Below are 22,235 nucleotides of genomic sequence, written 5' to 3'. Positions count from 1 at the left end.
CCAGAAGTGGGTCAGGGGAAATCTTTAATGAGCGACCCTCATATATATTCTCCTGCATCACTGTATATTTGTGGCATAAAAATATAAGCCACCTTCTTGTTTGGGAGTCTTTCAGGTGCCACAAGGTTCTTTGTTGATCCTGGAAAGTATTGTGATGCAGACACAATAGAGAAACAGCTCAGAGGTGACTACGGTTCCTGGATTCTCTCAGAGTGTTTTGTCTCTCACAGGAGTAGCATGAGTAATGCAAGGTTATTGCAGTAAGCACACATTTCTTATTAGATATCAGAGAAAAATAGGTGTGTAAAATGTGCATGCATCACCACCACCCTTGAGAGCATTGTATCAATGGTGCTGCGTATTCAGAGCAGTAAAATATCTCTCTGCTTTTCGACGGAGGGAGAGTCGGCCAACGCAAAGGGGAAAGTCTTGTAAGTCGAGCCCTGCATACAACAGGCAAAACGACACGCCATCCATTTTGCGACCGTGACATTTTGCTTTAAGTGCTCCCCTCTCTCCCGTCACTGTTTTTAGCAATGGCGTTAAATTACAGTGGCACTCTTTATGGGAATTCGTGCATGCTTCTCGTGAATACCAAGTGCATTCTTTATGAGCGGGGCTGCATTCCAGATGAAAACGGCTACTTTGTGAGTCCGTGTGCGTGTGTGTGCGTGCGTGTGTGCGTGCGTGCGTGCGAGCTTTAACCTTCAAGGCAAGCCGACACATTTCAGACAATTTCGAAGTCCTCTTTTTAATTTGTGCAGCAGATTTAAATAACGCAGGAGATGAGAACCAGGGCTACTCTGAAGCCGAGAGGAACGGGAGTGGGTGGGAAGATTTCGCCGTGAGAGAAAGAGGAATGAAATGAGAGCCAACAGCCGCTCCCCTGGGGCCTGTATTAATCAGCAGACAAATGGTCTATGCTCCTGGCATGTATTCATTCTTCAGCAAGGAGCTGCCAGCGCGAGACTTTCTTCTGGAAATACAGTCCTAGCTCTCCTCCATTCAGACACTGGATGTGGGGGTGGGGGAACCCCAACCCCAGTGAGATACGCTGCTTTGGGAATCCGACACTGCTTTTCGATCTAGTCACAGGGAGGGTGCAAAAGGAACAAATTAGGAATTCACGGCAAAACAGCTTCAATTCTAGCCTGCTTCAGAGGAAGAAAAGGGTGGGGGAAGGAGGCTGGTTCTCCCCACCTCCCTCCTTCTGGTGTTTTAAAACAAAAGCTTTCTTTCTCCCATTCGGACTGAGCAGTGTGATTCCAACACTCATTGCGCTCCTGGAAGCCTCACAGCTATTCTTATGAAAAGAGATCCTACTTCTTAAAGAGGAATATTTGTAGATTTTTGAGAACCTGGTTTACTTTTCAGGAGGGCACAAAAGGCACCAGGCTTCAAATAAATAAATAGACAGCACTGTTTCTTGTGAGGGAAACATGCACATTTAAACAGGGACCAAACCACCATTTTAGTGTCTGTAGGAAGAAGCAGTCCATGACATACGCTCCAACATTTCTCTGATGAAAATAGGGGCACCCTATTCCATTATTATTATTACTATTACTATTACTATTACTATTACTATTACTATTATTATACCCCACACATCTGGCTGGGTTGCCCCAGTCTCTCTGGGTGGCTTCCAACATATATAAAAACATAATAAAACATTCAACATTTTTAATTGTTTTTATTTTTCTGTTTTTTTCTTTTTCTTTTTCTTTTCTTTTTCCTTATTGTGATGTGTTGTTTTGTTTTTGTTTAATATGGTGTTTTCTACTTTTTCTTTTTGTAACCTTTAAAACTTTAATAAATATTACTTTTTTTAAAAAAAACATTCAACATTTAAAAACTTCCCTATACAGAGCTATCTTCAGATGTCTTCTAAAGGTTGTCTAGTTACTTATCTCTTTGGCTTGGGGATCGCATAACTCCATACCCTCCAACATTTATCCAATGAAAATAGGGACGTCCTAAGGAAAAATGGGACATTCGGGGATCAAATCAGAAACCGGGATGGCTGCTGTAAATCCAGGACTGTCCCTGGAAAATAGGGAGGTCTGCACATTAGGAGAATTGGTGTGGGTCTCCCTGCCTCTTAAACTTTTGTGATAGCCCTCTTAACTGCTGTTTTTATAAGGTGATTCTATAAGGAAGGGGGTGATTTTTAGTTACATTTGGCTGAGAGTTTCATTAAGCCCACGCCCAATCTGGACACTGATTGAAAAAGAAAACCCTGCAGAAAATCATGGACACCACCAGTGCTTTTTCCCCCGGGGTGTGTGTATGCAGGTACCCCTAAACATTTTGTGAATCTTTGTACTTTTGTCCATTTACTGTATTTATTTTCCTCGATTTGAACTATAAAATGGTGATTTTCTTGAGTCAAAATGAGAGTACCCCTAAACATTCTTTTTTAGAAAAAAAACATTGTGTGCCACTAATAATTGGCAGTGCCATATTATTAGTGCCATATTATTAAACATGGTACAAATAAGTACTTGGTTTGTACTTGAGCTGTCAAATGGAGTGTACATTGGGACTTAAGAGATACAAAATGCATTTTAGAACCCATCTTTCTATCTGCGTGTAGCAAGAGTCCATTAGAGGGGGGCGGAATGTTTACCTTTTAACCCCCAAAATGAAATCCTCATCTATGTAAAAATTACACCTTATCAAAATACAACCCAACAATTAATTTGCAAAGGAAATTGTCTTCTCTTGTCAGTTAAGTTATTTTAAGAGCATTTTGATGTGAGGGTAACCTCTGTGCATACGCAGAGGTTATGGGCTCTGAAGCATGCTATGTGACATGACGGCTGCCTTTGGGAAATGTTGGAGAACTGCTCCTTTGAAATCTAATCACAGCTCATTTTAGAAGGGAAGTGAGGAAATGGAAATGAGCTAGGAATGTCAACAGTGAGTCAAACATCAGACATTTCACAAGGGGCCTTCTTATGCATAATTAAATTTGATTTATTTATTTCTTTTGTTAATTCAGTTATGCTAATGGATTCACTGATATAGTACCTAGATATTTCTTACATACATATAAGCTGATATATGGCTGTTTGGTAGCATACATTTCTCCTACTCTGTGAATGATTCTGCTATCAATTTGCCATAGGAAAATCCATTTCCTTTCTTTCTGCATGAAAAACACAATGCCTTATCAAAGCATTTCAGAAAGCTATGCTCAATTATAGATGAAGATTTCATCCTCTCAGTGGGTAATGAAAAGTATCTGGACTTCCAGGTTGTCCTATAGGTGATGTGGGGAATCTGTAGTCTAATTTTCTAATATCTGTGTGGCCAGGCAAAAGGGAGAAGAAAGAGTATCTACACCTGACTGATTTCCAGTGAACAAGAAATGTTGAATAGCAATGTCATCCACATCATTTTCCATTTTGAAATGGGTGATAAGTGTACTCAGTGCTGTAAAACATTCAATAATATTACAGAAACCAGCCAGGACCATAACTACATGCTTACATTCCCCAAATATATAAGACAGAAGTAAAAGTGGAGACAAAAATATTGTCATATGGAAGAGATAAAGCTGCTTAACATTATCCCACCAGAATGAATGATATCCCCCCCCCCCAGTATCCCATTCTTCTCTCATTATACAGCCTTAGTGACTATAGCATGTTCTTTTAGAGTCGGGATATAATTATTTCTGGATGTATATAAACTATGAGAGAGGAAGAAGTGGGGAGCATATGCTATAACTGAAAGGTGAGCATGATTTGTCTCCATTTTTTTATACATTTTTTAAAAATATTTTTTCATTATTACAATTTTGAAAACCACATTCACATTGAAATCAACATTCCCCTCATACATATTTTACAATCATTTGCAACTTCCCTTTTTCTCCTTCCCTGATTCCTTTGATTTTCCCACCATCCCTGAATATTCTTATACATGGGTAGGCAAACTAAGGCCTGGGGGCCGGATCCGGCCCAATCGCCTTCTAAATCTGGCCCGCAGATGGTACAGGAATCAGCATGTTTTTACATGAGTAGAATGTGTCCTTTTATTTAAAATGCACCTCTGGATTATTTGTGGGACATAGGAATTCATTCTTTCCCCTCAAAAAAATATAGTCCAGCCCCCCACAAGGTCTGAGGGACAGTGGACTGGCCCCCTGCTGAAAAAGTTTGCTGACCCCTGTTCTTATATATCCATTTAGTTCTCTTTTCCCTTTATTCCACTGCCCTCTTCAACATGGAGAAGCTACAGGTAAAGGACAACTGGGAAGGGGCTATTGTCTTTTTGAGACCTATTCCGTCTGCTCTGACTTTTTGTGAACTTGGAGAAATAGGAAGATGCTGTGGACTGAGATCATTGGATCGTTGTCTGCACTGACTGGTAGAAGTTCTCAGGGGTTTCAGACAAGGAGCATTTCCAGCCTTACCTGGAAAAACTAGGAGTCAAACATATCTCCTTCTGTATACAAAGAAGATGCTGTACCACCAAACCTACATGGAAAGGGCAAGTTGAGGTGCAACAATCTGACTCTTCCACCACAGCCTAATTTACTCCCCAATGGCCAATACTTTGAACATCTGATGCCAAGTTCAGATAGTGCCTTCACTGTGGGTCTGTTCAGTTCAGGCTGGCCAAAAAAGTCAATGCCTACTGAATAAAACTGAAAAAGCTTCTGCGACTTGTTCCTCAGATTGCAGCACAATGCTAAGAACCTTATTGTAGCCATGCATCCAACGAGGATGAATTATTTCCAAAACCAAAATACTTGGCGTCTTGACTACTGTCCCATATTCAAACTGTTCCACATGCCTCATTTATTCCAGACACATCTTCAGGGCCGCTAGAAATGAACGGTGGAGCCCTTCTGTGAATGTCGATTGTGTGGGAGGATTGGCATTTTAAGGTAAACATTGAGACTTTTCATCCATAAGATGCAGCTGCCGCTACAGATGCTGATATAACTTCTGACACTGATAGTGACGAGTGGAGTATAATGTCAGTTCAAGATGAGAGACTGCAGCACGCCGAATAGCAATCCATTGAACACAAGTCCCTCGACACCATGGCAGCTGATTTTCCTCTTTTGGAAGGTGGCTGGCCTTGGTGTCAAATAAATTGTCAGGCAGTGGTGTCAAATAGTAAAAAGTTAAATGAAGGCTAGTTATTAAGGTTCGCCCTATAGGTTAGAGGACCAGCTCCGGACCATATCAGATGCTACAAATTCCCCAAAGACGGAGGTCTAGTAGGCAGAGTTCAGCACAGATGACTAAGATACCAACAGGACACTGCATGGCAATGCACTAGGCAAAACTGAATTCGAGCTGACCTGAAACAGACTTTTTAGTTTCAGATTCACTTTGGTTATATCGCTGAAAAGCACCTTTATTTTTTTGGCGTGCTGTCAGATGCCCCCTTAGTCTTTGTTTATGTCCTGGACTCTACAATGGAAGCATGCAAAAAGCTAATTTTTTTACAAAGAGAACTTTGCAGAGATTTCCATAAGGAGGGCACCACTACTAAAAAGGTCCTGCAAAAGTTGTAAGGACTTACTCAGAGTCAGGTCTATTGTACACAACCATATGAAGTTTTTGGTAAAACTGATGAGCATTTAAAGTCACATGGCATATACGCAAGTGGCTCATGAGGAAGCACAGTTTGATATCAATATACCCCATTTTTCCAAGCCGATCTGTCTCTGATGACCATATTTTTGTTTTATGTGTATTTTGTAGGTGGGGTGGGAGGAATATGGCCATAAACAATAAAAGCCCTTCTGTTTATCAAGGTCCCGACTCTCTCTCCTTGAACTGCTTCTAGTGAATGAAAGACTTAACTTTCCAAGGGTGTTTTTTCATTCAGTAGTTTTTCTCAATTGCTTCAAAACCACCATCATAAATATAATAATCATAAAGTAATGTCCATGTGCCTTCAAAAAGCTGAAAGAAGTTAATTTTCCTTAGGGGTGCTGTGTGTAGTACATGCAACATTAGTCTGCTGTTTTTGATTTATGCAGATGACCACATAAGACTTGAAGACAAAGGAACAGTTGTTGTTTTTTTTAATTTTTAGTTCTGAGACTTTCTTCCCTCCCCAGACACTCTTAGTTTTGAGACTTGCTTCTCTTTTTCTCTCTCTATTCCCCCTCCCAAACTGCTTTTCCTTCTTTTCTTTTTTCTTTTAAAAATCCACATATTTGGGGCAAATAAAAAGCAGCTGAGAGCAGCAAACACGGTTCTTTCTTCTCTGCACTCTCGAGCCTCGACATTGATCAGTGCATCAAATGTTTGGCTGTGGAACAATCATAATGGATTTTGAACTGTGTGCAGTTGGAGAGATTTCTCTTGGGGCACAACCTATTCTGCACCAGCAACCTGCAGCCTTTCAGCAGCATAGCCAGATCAAAGCCCCGAAAGTATTGTTTAAAAAGTGCCCTTGATCAAATAATAGATGGCCACTGCTATTGTTAGTGGAGAAGGTGCTATTTATAGAGAATTTACGCTATGTAAATTCTGCAAGAGATGTTCAAATTTTACTCTGACCGGTATCGGATTGAGCAGAAATGGCAAGTATCTCATGCTAGCAGCTTTATACTTTTAGATTTTAAAAGCAGCATGCTTGCATTTCCATAACGATTGCATGGCTTCCCTCCCTGTCCAAAGATCTATCAATATTGAGTCAGAGTCTAAGCTATAGCAGGGAAAGTCAGAAAATGAGGTCAATCAATTTCCTCCCCGCCCCACAGAGCTTCAACACTGGACTTACTAACAATGCCAGTGAGCATCAAATTCATACATTGTTTTTCCTGCATTTTAAGAACCATGACTACCACCACCCATGGGAAACTGCTTCAATACACCCAAGGGGACTTTAAATTTCTTCTGCTGAACAATAGTTCCTTATGTCACATAGAAAACTATTTTTAAAACTGAGAGGAGCTTTTTAAATGGTTTATCATATAGCCTAGAATCTCTGCTGTCCAAGGCAGAGAGTAAACAGAATTCAATAACAGCATTACTGAAATATTGTAGGCTTACCAAAGTAGCTCTATATACCCAAGTCACTATATTTGTTTGGTGTCCACATCTCATGTGTTATATAAGAGCTCCTCCAGATGACCTGTTTATTGAGCATTCATCCTAACATATCTTTCAGGGAGGTCAGACTCTGCCGAGTCTTTACTGAACATTCGTTCTGAATTTTTTAATTAGAGGCATGGGCATAGCCGAGGGGGGCAGGAGACAGTCTCCCCTGCCCCAGATCAAGTAAAACAATAGAAATACTTAACTAACTGACCAATCACGCTGGTTCTGCCCCCCTAACACAAGTCCTGCCCCCCCAGCAAAGTCCTTCCCCCCAACAAAAAATCTGGCTACGTCCATGAGAAGAGGTTATACGACAATGAACATTCATTCTGAATTCACCCTGAATTCACCGTTCATCATTCAGTGCATTTCCCTAACCACAAAAAAACCCTCTTTTTAAAATATGCCAGGGTGACAGAGCATTTCAATTCACTTGAACTGTGCAAGCCTAAATTTATGGTATGTGTTTGAATCCTTCCTACAATACAGGGACAGTCTGGAGGCACCAAAAGGTTCTTTCCGCAAGGCCTGCAAGATGGAGCTGTTCCGCCAGGCCTTTGGGCAGGATGCAGTTTGACTTACTTTCCTTTGTATAAAACAAGCCCGAAGGAGGCCCCCAACCCACTCACAGGTCCTTGTATGATCAGTGGAAACAGTTGGTCTTGGCAAGTATTAACCACTCTCAATTCCACCCTGACAATTGTCACCTGCCCGGATTTTAACTTGTCTGAATTAATTTTAAGATGTATTTTAATTAATTGATGTCTGTTTTTATGCATATTGTGTTGTTTGTATGATGTTAGCTGCTCTGAGGTCAGTCTCGGCTGGGGAGGGAGGGATACAAATACAATTAGTAGTAGTAGTAGTATCTTGATCCCAGCGTAATCAAAGCAGTTCTTTTTTAAAAATAATTTTTATTGATTTTCCAATAAAAAACATCTAATTAATATATCCAATCATAATACGCCAATTAAAATAAAAAAACTAAAATAAAAAAGTCCAAATTATAATTATTAATTTTTCAGAGCTGAGATGTGGAGATATGCTTCAGAGATCCAGACCATGGGGAGCTCCGTAATCAAAGCAGTTCTTGGGCAAAACGAGTTATCAGCCTGTTCCCTGATGAGCTACAACCACCCACCAAATTACCAGGTGCTGTTTGGCCCAGCCAGTTGAGGCATGGCTGAATCAATGAAACTGTTCCCCAATGCTTGGTTCCTCAGTCTGAGCAACTTGTCACCCAAAGAGCCAAGCAGACTCCCTTGCCTGTTCTTGAAGAAGGCCACCATTGGCTTGCCTTGAGCCATGAAGTCTGCTCCTGCCCTTTGGCACCGACTTGCGCCTGTCCTCGAGTACATCATTTGCCTCTCACCGTAAAAGGTAAAGGACCCCTGGACGGTTAAGTCCAGTCAAAGGCGACTATGGGGTTACGGCGCTCACCTCGCTTTCAGGCTGAGGGAGCCGGCGTTTGTCCACAGACAGCTTTCCGGGTCATGTGGCCAGCATGACTAAACCGCTTCTGACGCAAAGGGACACCGTGACGGAAACCAGAGCGCACGGAAGCACCGTTTACCTTCCCGCCACAGTGGCACATATTTATCTACTGGTGTGCTTTCGAACTGCTAGGTTGGCAGGAACTGAGACAGAGCAATTGGATCTCACCCTGTCATGGGGATTCGTACTGCTGACCTTCTGATCGGGAAGCCCAAGAAGCTCAGTGGTTTAGACCATAGCGCCACCAGCGTCCCTACCTATCTGTATCTGTTCCTATCCATGCATAGGTGGTGTTCATCTTCTTCAGAATTGCAGTGCTTTTGTTAATCTGATCTAGCAGCAAACAAAACTTCACCTTGATAAATTTACACAGGTCTATTCAATGTTATTTTCAATGTAAACTACTTTTTTTTTAGTTTACAACTCTGGGTTGACAGATAAATCATACTAACATTGAAATTTATGTGTTTCCCCCATTTCCCAAAATTGAAAATGAAAAACACACACCCTGCTGGGATTTTAAAATCTCAGGTTGATCAGCACAATCACTGACTCCCCCCCCCCCAAAAAAAATCCCCATACTTTCAAATACTTATAAAAAGCATTTTTGTTGTGAGTGGGACTTGTAAATAAAGAAATCCAGAAGCTGTATATTGAAAGGCTAGTTATTACTAGTTTTTCATTATTAAAGTTATGCCTTTGAGAGTAAGATGCATTATGAAAGGCTATACAGTTTTAGATCTGCTGTAATTGGTATCAAGGAAACAAGGAAACTGACATGGAGTTTATTTTTGTGGACATCAATGGCTTGCTGCCCTGTGTGTTCTATAGTCTACAGTTAACCTTGTCGGGGAGAAGGTGGTGGTTGGAAGAATTATGGTTCTTAATGGCCTCTGAATACAGCTGGCCCAAGCCACTTACTCCCTCGTGGATAACGTGTCTCAGCCTTTTCCAGATGAGAAAATGATAAGGAGCCCCGAAAGATAGAAGGTCACTCTTGGGCAACTGCTGGCAAAACTGCTGCAGAATGAATCACACACTCAAGGTTATTTACACAGGGCTTTTCTCTATAGTGGGTTAAGAAAATCTCATTTTTGGTATCAACTCGCTTTGGCAGCACATATACTAAAAATTGGAATGATACAGAGAAGATTAGCATGGCCCCTGTGCAAGGATGACACGCAAATTCGTGAAGCGTTCCATATTTTTTAAAAGGACGCGGGTGGCGCTGTTGGTTAAACCACAGAGCCTAGGACTTGCCGATCAGAAGGTCGGCGGTTCGAATCCCCGCGACGGGGTGAGCTCCCGTTGCTCGGTCCCTGCTCCTGCCAACCTAGCAGTTCGAAAGCACGTCAAAGTGCAAGTAGATAAATAGGTACCGCTCTGGCGGGAAGGTAAACGGCATTTCCGTGTGCTGCTCTGGTTCGCCAGAAGCGGCTTAGTCATGCTGGCCACATGACCCGGAAGCTGTACGCCGGCTCCCTCAGCCAATAAAGCGATATGAGCACCGCAACCCCAGAGTCGGCCACAACTGGACCTAATGGTCAGGGGTCCCTTTACCCTTTACCTTTTAATGCTGAAGGTGTGGTTTTTCAAAAGGGGCAGGATCAGGTGAGTTAGTTCTTCAGCAGGGCAATAAACAAACTGCTCTGGTCTATAGTTAAATGGACGGAGTGCTGGTTCAAGCCATCTACTTCCTTCCTCCTCCTCTCCTCTTGTTTCATCTGAGGAAAATTAGCAAACCACTCTGAAAACAGATGCTGAAAATGGGAAGCTTCCCATTTCAGGCACATGCCTGCAGAGAAATTTGTTCATTTTTACCAGATGGGGTGGAAAAGGAGGCAGAAAGGGAAGGCAGGAGGTATGTACAGGACAGTGCCTATTCTTCTGGCCAGTTATACTGTGAATGTATGTCCTTTGCACGTTAACCACATATGGACATGTTAGAGCTGCTTTCTACCTATTTTTTTTTTAAATAAAAACCCCCACAGCATTTCATTTTATGAGTTACAGCTGTCTTCTGTTTTTTTATATATATAAAAAATTCTGATCACAGATTCATTTTAGTTTCCTTCATTAAATCCCTTGGTTCTTGTAAAACAAAACATATAAAACTCATTTATAAGTTCCATAGTCTGTAAATAATTTGTTTTCATGACATTCATTTATATGCCACACTTTATTTTTTAAAAAATCCCAGAGCAGTTCAGTCACACAAATACACAACAAAACGTTAAAACAAACCATAAAAACCTATCCAACCTTTAAAAAAGCAGCAAGTAAACAATCTCACAGTCTGTCCTATAAACCAAATTTCCTTGTGCCTTACTTGTTTATTCATTTTGTACAAAGAGAGGGAGAGTGCACCTCATACAAAATGTGTGCAACAAAATTAACAGAAGGAATAAAATATCATTAAAAACAATTGGAGACAACCTCAAGGAGGCCCAAAGGTCTTTAAGGTGTGCCTGGTGAAACTGGAGTGAAGACAATGACTGTTATGGCCCCAGAGTGTGGAAATTCCACAGACAGGGTGCCACAACTGAAAAGGCCCTAAATCAACTCACTGGGCTGCAGCACTCTAAGATTATTTCAATGGCTGACAACTGTATTTGGAGCCTGAACTGTTTAGGGATTTAAAATTCAGTGAGAATACCTTTATATTGGACTAAGAAACTAATAGTCAGCCATTGCGTGTTCAGACCTAGAGACCTCCCCCCTAAATAAACACACATTTGACTCAAATTTTAGTTTTGGTTTTTGGCAGAATTTAGGCCACAACTTATTGATCACAGAAAGTGAGTGGTTGCATAGGCTCTGGTTCGACTAGCTACCTGCACCCTTACCTTGTCCAATGCTTATGGCGAGATGAATTCTCTAGCCTTTGGACTAGTAGAATTCATGCCAAACTCCTGAGTTATGGAATCTCTCCCTCAGATTCCCTAAAACTAGACCAAATCACTGCTCAAAGACTGATCCGCCAAAGACTGGATGACATCGATTTACAGCGAAATTATACGCTGGGGGGAGGTGTTTGTTCGCCCCAGAACATTGGTATCACTTTAACTTACTGCGTTCCATCATACCTTTCCTCCCTTTCGACTGTTGCCCATAGACTGGCCTTCACCAAAGCGAGGTTTAACGTTTTTCCCTCCAATGTCCTGAGACATAGGTTCTCAAAGGGCCAAGCCCCCGCCGTGTGCGAATGTGATAAGGTGACGCCGGAGTCACTCCAGCACATTATGTTCACTTGCCCCTTGTTCAATGTGCCACGGGCAAATTTGTTGGGATCAATCATACAGAAACTAGAGGGTACCCCACCAAAATTCCACCTTGCCCAAATCTTGCAGGACAAGGATACCCACACGACCCTGAAGGTGGCTAGGTTCCTAGTTGCTGTCCTTTCCCAAAAGCGACGCCAAGGAGCACTACAAGCAAATTAAGGCGTAGTATGCCTTTCCATTTTATAGTATTTTATTGTTATAGTGGTGTTTTAGCAATTGTTTTTTTATTTCCCTATGGCACAAGCTGTTATTTAGGTGTTGTTTTTACCTGTATGGGCCTATGGCCGTAATAAAATTTCTCTTCTCTTGCTGGTAGTGCTGACCAAGAGCTCTATCATAGGTCAGCCAAGGGTGAATACCTGAGGTAGGTGGAAAGCCCGGGTACAGACTATGTCCACTCCCCAGATGCTCCCCTGGACTCAGGCACGAGCACAACCCCCTCTCGGGGATTGACCAAGTTGAGTCCCTGGATTCCTTTAAGGGAATACCCTTCACATAGGGATGGCGAGACTGTTCTCCCATCCCCATCACATGAACCAGTGCCTATCCACAACCTTACAAGTTGTGATGATTTGTTACACGGCAGGCGAAACCCAAATGGCTAAGCCAATCAGCCAAGTGGGGAAAATTCCTGCTGTGCCCCTATCCCAACGACAGACGACACACGACGGCATAGCAAGGTCAATCGTACAATGCCCTAAATATAGGGAGAGGTGGGTGAGTATTCTGATGCACGAGCCAAAAGAGGAAGCTCTGGGTCACATGCATAGGTATATATAGGTCCCTTGGCCCATTTAGACAGCTCCCCATTGGCCAGATTAAACCCAACAATGAGGGACCTACCAATCGGGTGTTGTGGCTGTCCAATATACCCACACACAACCAGGAGGTCAGTCTCCAGGTCTCACCACAACACGTGCCCTCTTTTAGGGAGGGCACGCTCCACAGGCAAAGGAGCTGGCGGGTCTCTGGGTGCAATGGTGGCTTCCCTGTGAATCTCGCACACATCAGACTCCTGTCCATGTAGGATAGCCAAGGCAACTTACAAAAATCCGACAACAAATATAATACCATCAAGCCGTTTGCCTTAAAACTCAGAAGCAGGATAGTCGAGTGGAAAACCTGTTGAAATCATTTCAAACTGGAAAAGCTTTCAGGGATAAAACAAGCTCTCCTTTACACAAAAGCAAATTCCACTTCAGCTTAGATACCGTGCTGGAAAAGCAAGCCCTACGGCAACTGATCAGCAACAAAGAGACAAAGACAAAGGCGAGGCGAGAGGAGTCTTAGGCACACGGAACTAGACAATTGGAGAGCAGTGGGAGACAGAAGGATGTGTAATGTGCATACAGCCTGCCTCATTACAGCAGAGTGAAAGGTCATCAAAATCAATTTGCAGCATGATGTACAAAGGTCAATATCAGACTCAGATTTTCTGTGCCCATTGAAAACACAATAAAAACACCAAGAGCTTCCTTTAATAACTGTGATTAGTAAAAGAAAATGACAGTTCATTGAACCATTTATTTAAACATTTGTGCTGCCTCCGTTCTTATTAAAGACATCACAAATAATGAGAATGGCTTTTTTAAAGATTTTCAGTCCTGTACCACTTCCAATTTAATAATGAACCCAGAGCAGCTGAAGGAGGCTACCCAGAATGCAGCAGCTAGACTGGTGACTGGGAGCGGCTGCTGACACCACAGAACACTGGTCCTGAAAGACCTACATTGGCTCCCAGTACATTTCCGAGCACAATTCAAAGTGTTGGTGCTGACCTTTAAAGTCCTAAATGGCCTCAGCCCAGTAGACCTGAAGGAGTGTCTCCACCTCCATCGTTCAGCCCAGACACTGAAGTCCAGCTCTGAGGGGCTTCTGGTGGTTCCCTCACTTCAAGATCTGCCAGGTATACAGATATATATCACACTTTGTAATCCACCATGGGGAGATACTGTATTTTGAACAGGAGCTAATAAAATAGAAATAAATAAATGTAGGCAGAAGCAGAATCATTTCTCCCAATTGACAGCCCTTCAAAACAAAAAGGTGCAATATTCATTCTTTATGAACCATCCATCAATAGTTCAAAGACTGTTTGTGTGATTATTTTATTATGTGGACTAAAGCAGAATTCAGAATGTTGGGGGTAGGAATTGACGTATGGTTAGATTGTTTTATTCTTGTGCAACCTGAACTGACCTAATAATTGTTGCAATCGTTTTAGGATGAGGTGTTGAATGTACAACTCCTATTGGCCAACAGGATACAAAGATACTCCACTAATACCTGAGTTTCAGGAGTACCTGGCAATGAGTACTGATTCTGAAGACTCATGATGTGTGGTGAAGTGGAGGGAGCTGGATTCATCCCTGGAAAATTGGAAACCTGGGACAGTTCCACATGGCTCTGAGTTACCTCTCTAAATAAGAGTGAATTGTTGTTGTTGTTGTTTAGTTGTTTAGTCGTGTCCGACTCTTCGTGACCCCATGGACCAGAGCACGCCAGGCACTCCTGTCTTCCACTGCCTCCCGCAGTTTGGTCAAACTCATGTTGGCAGCTTCGAGAACACTGTCCAACCATCTTGTCCTCTGTCATCCCCTTCTCCTTGTGCCCACCATCTTTCCCAACATCAGGGTCTTTTCCAGGGAGTCTTCTCTTCTCATGAGGTGGCCAAAGTATTGGAGCCTCAGCTTCAGGATCTGTCCATCAAGTGAGCACTCAGGGCTGATTTCCTTAAGGATGGAGAGGTTTGATCTTCTTGCAGTCCATGGGACTCTCAAGAGTCTCCTCCAGCACCACTCCAGTAAACAGTTCTCCCATGCATGCCTCATGGAAACCAATGAGAGTAGCCCTGTTTGTGTATGAAATGCCTGAAGACTTGATCCTAGCTTCATTACTTAACCCCATGCTGACAACTAGGGCCATCATTGGAGGAATGGTTTTGTAGACTGAAGGTTATGTTGGTTGACTGTTTGCAAGGAAGCAACTGACTCATGTTGCTCCTCGCAATCTGTGGAGTTTTGGTGTCTATATTAATGCAAGAGGGAGCCCATCATAATTGTTCATACTTTTTTGAGTACAGGAGGGAAAATACCTGAAGTTCACCAGCTGTTCCACACGTTGTTGGGGCATAACCTAGGTAACTGCACCATTCTCGCTTACAGGAAGAAAATATGCCTCATTTGAAGCACACATTCCCACTTCACAAAGAATCCTGGGAACTGATTTTTTAAAAGGTGCTGGGAATTGTAGCTCAGTGAGGAGTAAACTACGATTCCCGTTATTCTTTGGAGGAAGACGTGTGCTTTAAATGCATGGGGGTGTATGCAACTTAAGTGGAAATTGGCCAGAAAGAAAAAGGATTAAGCAATCTGGCTTCCCGCCCACACAGTACATTTCCAAGCACAATTCAAAGTGTTGGTGCTAACCTTTAAATCCCTAAACAGCCTCGGCCCAGTATACCTGAAGGAGCGTCTCCAACCCCGTTGTTCAGCAAGGACACTGAGGTCCAGCTCCGAGGGCCTTCTGGTGGCTCCCTCACTGCGAGGAGTGAGATTACTGGGAATGAGGCAGAGGGCCTTCTTGGTAGTGGTGCCTGCCCTGTGGAACGCCTTCCCATCAGATGTCAATGAGATAAAGAACTCTACAACATTTAGAAGATATCTGAAGGCAGCCCTGTATTGGGACGTTTTTAATGTTTGACGTTTTATTATGTTTTTGTATATGCTGGAAGCCGCCCAGAGTGGCTGGGGCAACCCAGTCAGATGGGGGGGGGAGGGATAAATAATATTTTTTATTGTTGTTAGTAGCAGTAGTAGCATTAACCAGATGTTCCTCCACTTAAACTTGCAGCCTCCGAGGCTGCTTTTGCTTTGTTTTATAATGGATAAAAGATACACGCAGTTGAATGTGTTTGACTATCTGAACATCACAAAAAAAGGAGGGGCAGGTTATGAGTCTTTACACACTTTTCTTCTACTTGCAGATTTCCGATTAAACCTTTAAATGTACAGAATAAGGGGATTTAATACTTGAAACACATTTCCTATTCTGTTCGCATCCTCCTTGAATGGCTGATGTCATGTACTGGATTACTTACTGGTCTTCCAGTAATGATCTTCCCCAAAAGAGAGTTAATTGTGCTCGCTCAAGATATCTAACAATGTACCCAGTAATTCCAGGGGATTAACTGAGTAAGGAAGGTGAATTTCTTGCTTTCCTGCCAGGAAAATGAAATTTGAGCATGGTTTGCACACCAGATAAAAAATAGGTAGCTTCTGTCTAACGGTTTGCTAAAAAAAATGAAACATATCAATTGGATAAATGAAAGCATTTTAATTATTTTTTTATTAATTCATCTTTTAACAACAATATCAGAAACTTTGTTTTCATTTTTTTCCCTACATGCCAATGAATTTCTTGTGTCCTTGCAGATATATTTTCTGTTTGAAGGTTTTCAGTTTTAGTGCCTCCTTACAGTGTACTCACCTGCTGTTCCAATTACAGTTTTAGCATTATAGTGAGAACGTAATCAAGCCACATTAAATTCAGTAACGGCAGAGCCTTGTTTAGTGCTCCAGAGTGTCACTATTTAGAGCCGGAGACACTGAAAAAAATAACAGGGTGTTCATTTTGTTTTTTTTTTAAAAATGAAATCTTGTAATGCAGTTTCTGTTAGGTACTTTCCATTTTGTTCCTGGAAGGGGATGGGGACAAAATAGTGTTGGATTGTTGAAGCATGAGAACCCTTTGCAGATATCCCACCTTTTTTCCTGACTGAGAATCTGTGAATTGAACAACTTCGGGAAAGTAACAATAGGATCAAGCATCGCTTACAGAAGCAAAAGGAGCCTAATTTGGCCTGTGTGGACATTTTCCCCAAACCACAACCACCTGCCCCACACCTTCTGTCATATGGCAGAAGGCCTTCTCGGTAGTGGCGCCCACCCTGTGGAAAGACCTACCATCAGATGTCAAGGAAATAAACAACTATCTGACTTTTAGAAGACATCTCAAGGCAGCACTGTTTAGGGAAGTTTTTAATGTTCTATTGTGCTTTTAATTTTGTTGGGAGATGCCCAGAGTGGCTGGGGAAACCCAGCCAGATGGGCGGGGTAAAATAAATAAAATAATAATAATAATAATAATAATAATAATAATAATAATAATTTAATGTCAAGTGTGGCACAGGTAAAGACATGGCTGCAAAGGAACTATTGGGTGTTTAAAGTGCACTCCCAATTGTTCCTTGGCAAGTAGGGAGTGGTAAATCTATATAAGTCTCTCAGTGCTTCGTTGTTCAAAACTTAAGTTCAGTTCTCTACATTCCCAAAACAATTTTCAAATAGTCCGTATGAAAATTCCTCAACATTTTAGTGCAAATTTCTGTTAATAAACATTTTTATATGCACTTCCCCCTAATATACATGTTTTATTCAAAGCAGCTTTCCTTAATATAATATGCTTCTGTATATCATATTCACTAATATATGCTTTTTAATGCACGTTTTACCCTAGCATATGCATTTTCATGCAAATGGCTTGGCTGGAGAACTGCAGTACAAAATTCAGAGAAGTGTAAATTTCAAAAAGATGACTGTGTTTTGATTCATACATTGTTTCAGCAAGTTTGTCTCCAAATAGGAACTGTATCGGATTTCTCCCCATCCCAATTGGCAAGCACCAATCAGCTGAAGGGGTCCATTTGGGAGCACAGCTTAGAGTCAAATTGCACCTGCAGATATTTCCCCCCTTCAAACAAACATTGTTTTCCTCTGCAGACCAGCTTGCAGATAGAATTGGCAGTTCACATCACTCAAGATGTAGTTGCAAAAGAAGATGCGGCAACAGCTTTTCCTCTTCCTTTCTTGCCTGATTTTTGCTTGTCCTGTGGCCTCCAGAAAGTTACTCAGAAAAAAATGTGGCCCTCAAATCGAAAGGTCCTCCCCATCTTTCATCTAATATATCATAGACCCTGACTCCTAAAGGACAAAACACTTTTGGCCACCTCAATATTTTTTTTTAGGGGGCAAAGGCCTCCCCGTTGTTCAGGGCAAATGTGGAGCCAGACACAGAGTGTCACACGACGTAATGCATGTGATGTCAGGATGTCCCATCACAACCCTCAATTATTTTTGGAAGATGGCGTCTCTGCAATACATGCATGCATTATGAGGGCATAAACCGTATTTTTTCGTGTATAATAAGCCCCCGTGTATAACACGCCCCCTCAAATATAGAAAATGAGGGGAGATTGCCCATAGTTGTTGAGCTTTTTGGAGGGGGGCACAGTTGTTTAGCTTTTTTTAGGGGAGGGAATGATGAAAATCGCTTACCCACCTGACCTACGCTGCCACTCACACGTGTCGCAAAAGCCACCTATCATCTGTCCCCTCACCGCCAGAAGCAGCCAATCTCCCACCCAACTGCCGCAGCGACAGCCAATCAACACCAGCCCTTGACACAGCCACCAATAACATGACCAATAGCCGCAGACAATTTTCGTCTTGTGGCAGCAACCAATCCCATGCCCCCCCATGCGCTAATCTGTGTATAAGACGACCACCGATTTCCAACATAAATTTGAAAAAACAAACCCTCGTCTTATACACAGAAAAACGCAGAACCTAGTTCAGAAAGAAATCCAGAGCATAGCGGAAGTCTCCTTAGATTTTTATCAAAACAGGGGGATATTGTAGCTTTCCCTCTCATACTTGATGCATCATTTCAGAATGCTAACCGCAGCACAACTTCAATCTTGATCTCTCTCTCTCTCTCTCTCTCTCTCTCTCTCTCTCTTTCTCTCTCTTGTCTGCAGCCCAGTGACATTATAACAAGATCCCATCCAGGCTATAGCCAGAACTAGCCAAAACAAAGCATTCTATAAATATTATGTTAAGGTTTTATATTCTGTTTCCTGTTAAGGACTGCAGCAGCATCCTTGCGGCAGAAGGGTTTAAATTAAAGCTCATTTAGCTGGCCTGCTGCCTTGCGGTAAAGGTCAGCGTGTCACTTCCTGCATCCTGTTTTCTGATCAGTTCAAGCTTTCCTATCAGTTGTTGACATGAAGTCTGCTGATGAATGAGCCCTAAGAGGATCATAAAACAATTTGTAGAGCAAACTGGAAGGAATGTCATACGTCCGCCTTCGCCAACCTGATGCCCTCCAGATATCTGGGACCGTGTCTCCCATCAGCTGTGCTGGCTGGCACAGGTGGAAGTTCTAGTCTAAAGCTGGGCACCAGGTTTGCAAAAGCGGGTCATGTGCCATTCCCTCTAACCATTCCAGCCAGACAATATGCACAAAAGAAGGATGAATTTGATAATAACCACCCTGCACTTCCTAGTCTTCCACAACTGGCCTTTTTCCATCGGGCCAATTCAATGAAAGGAGAAAGGAACCCTATTCACCAGCAAACAGTTATTTAGGTACAATCATTTGTACTTTGTCATAATATAATGGCGAGTGTAAATTTGTCTTTGAAGCATGTTTCATTAACTTCCCCCCTCCCTCTATAGAGTCACATCAAAAGAGTCTATAAATAAGTGATGTGTTCAGTCTGCCAGTTCTTACATGCATACCAATTACCTCTATTGGTTTCAGGGCACGTAGTCAGTACTTTAAACAACTCAGATAATATTGCCAACTGAAATATTCAACATCTCCATCTTGGTATGCTGTCACCAAGCATAGAATGATTATAATTGGTAATCAGTTTCACTGCTGGTAAGTTGAGTGGCATCAAGGATTTTATATCCATGCTTATGTCAAACTCAATTAACATTCTAACACACTGTGTTTCAGAGACACAGACCTAATCTGAGCGAACAACTCATTTATTCTCTCTCTCTCTTTTATGTCAGAAATTCTTCTATTCCACGAAGAGATCTTGAAGTGCAAATACATTTATTAATACAATCACAACTTCTCTCTCTCTTTGGTTTCCAGAAGGAAATGGAAATGAGCTTTATACCTTTATTCCCACTGTAGGCGTTGCGTGCCAATGACAAATGGCAAAGCTGAACCTCTGGGACTTCCAGGAACACAGAATGGTCTTTATACTGGCAACTACAAACTGCTGTACTTGAATACGACTTTCATTGGGAATGGAGGGGAAACGAAAAGTTCATTTCCCCCTTAATAAATGTGAAAGGGTTTTCCCTCTCTATTCAAATAGGTCGACTCCTAATACACAACCCAAAGATTTCCCTTAGATCATAAGCCCATTCTCACCTTAAGCACCCAAGCTCATCCTTCATGTAGCTAATCTTGAACAAACACTATATCAGCCACACCTCAAGGCATACCTCATTATTTATTTTTGGCATTTGTACACATTGCCGTAACACAAAGTTCTCCGGGTGGTTTGCAATGAAAAACAGCAGCAATGTACTGTACATATAAAATGAAACCTTAGAGCATGGAATCAAAGTTCAACAAAATCAATTCAACAAAAAGAGAGGACGCAACACCCCAAGGTTGAAAACACAGCTTTAAAAACTGAGAGGCCCAATACAAAAGGCCTGGATCTTTATCTGGTGATAGGGAAAGATGGTGATAGGGAAACCTGTTCCCTAAGCAGGGTGCCAGTACTGAAAAGGCCCTATCATGGGTGGTTATACACCTTACTTCCAACATTAATTTAGCGGCCCAAGCACTACCATTGCAAGGAGTTGGATGATACTGAGGTTGGTTGATTATTATTTTTTAAGGACAACTTGTGTGGGGGCCTTCAGAGGCCTCACCAAAAAACCCAATTTGCATCACAGCAAGTGCCCATGGGAGCAGTTGATAAACCATATGTGTGCATTTAAGCTTTTAATTAATTAATTAATTTCCAAATGAGCAATTTGATGGCTGCAGATATGGGGGGAATAGATACATCCTGTGGGTCATGGGTTCACCATACCTCCCCCCCAAAAAAACCTGAAGAAAACCTCATAGAGAGGCTTAGTATTATGCCTAATGGATCCAAAAAGTTATCTTGGGCTGCAACAAGGCTTGGCAGACTGCCGTGGCATTGTACGCTCAATAATGTAACAAGATCATTTTGTTTACGGACTTTGTGGGTGGTTTTGTATGAGAAATCTGCACTCCTGTCTATCATCTTCCTTTTAATTTCCCTTTGGTTATTGTTGCCTGAATTAATCAAAAGCCTGGAAAATATTTGTGATCGAAACAATCCTGTGCACAATTTGCAACCCTGATGTTCAGGTTATCTACTCCTGTGCGAAATATTCACAAACTATATGAAATTGGTATGTTGAATTACTTGATTATATCGGTTCTGAATTTGGGGTGGACAGTTCAATTACGGAATTGGCTTTAAAGTAGTTGGCTTGTATGAAATAGCACATGACTGCTGTGGTTCAGCTGTTCTTGAATGCAGGAAGGGGCCAGAGCTCATCTGTAAATGTCCCTGCTCTCCTTAGGCTTTTGACAATATAGCTCTAGTCTTTCTGCAATCCCTGGACACTCAACCCTGATTCTTATTAAGATGATATCTCCACCATCATAGGTTCCCAACTGTAAAATACCTTTGAGTGACTCACTTCAACAATCCACTTTAAGACCAATTCACTTGGAGGTCCATCTTAAGAAGAGAATCTTCTCCTTCAACAAAAATGGGCATATTAGGTCTACCACAGGGGAGAGAAACACCACACACATTCAGCGGCAATGGAACTCAACATAAAGGATACACAAAGGAGAACATGCCCATAAACAAAGCCAACACTCCTTTCAGGACCAAGAACTTGTCTGTTTTGAAACAGACCAGAGATCCTATACAAAGATTCCCTGTAAGAAGAGGATACTGCTGTTGGATTCTTCAACCGTTCCCCTACTAATCCCAGTTCAGACAGCTAAAACCACATATGACTTAAACCCAGAAAGCCATTTTCAAAATAATGCTTTCAGCCAGGTCAATTTTAGCTTCTTCAGCTAATGGCCAGTTGCATTAAGTGGATTTGTAAGTGTGTGCAAAATACAAAGGTACACCAGAACAAACAATATATCCACAGTGTTTATTAGGGTCCTCCGCTTCCTCCCATTCGGCTTTGAAACCAACTTAGTGAAAGAATTCAAAGTCTATCATATGCAATAGCAGGATATAGCCAACCACATAATTAATACTGAGCAGACATTGATTAGAACAAAATCACTTTTTGAACCAAAGGAAGCACTGTGAAGGCAGGAATCATTATAACCAGGCAGTAATATATCTTTGGGGTACAAAATATTTACCAAGCACTAGGAAGCCAGCTATACCAACTTGCTAAGTTAGTGTATGACAGAGACACACACACATCTATGTTTACGATCCCAAGATATCTGCCGATGTTCATATCTCCTATGTTTGATGGATATTTGGGGACCT

General features: G+C 41.9%; 1 long non-coding RNA gene across 1 annotated transcript; it reads left to right on the top strand.

The window, feature by feature from the left end:
- Nucleotides 1–541: 541 nt before the first annotated feature.
- Nucleotides 542–8,136, top strand: LOC310745148. The gene is made up of 3 exons (XR_014539986.1): nt 542–647; nt 4,821–4,900; nt 8,105–8,136. It is a non-coding gene; the product is annotated as an uncharacterized lncRNA (long non-coding RNA).
- The last annotated feature ends 14,099 nt before the right edge of the window (nt 8,137–22,235 follow it).

The sequence above is a fragment of the Podarcis filfolensis genome (genome assembly GCF_964270895.1).
Source record: "Podarcis filfolensis genome assembly, chromosome: 11".
NCBI lineage: Eukaryota > Metazoa > Chordata > Lepidosauria > Squamata > Lacertidae > Podarcis > Podarcis filfolensis.
The sequence above is the reverse complement of the archived record's forward strand: the minus strand, read 5'-3'. Positions and strand labels throughout refer to the sequence as shown.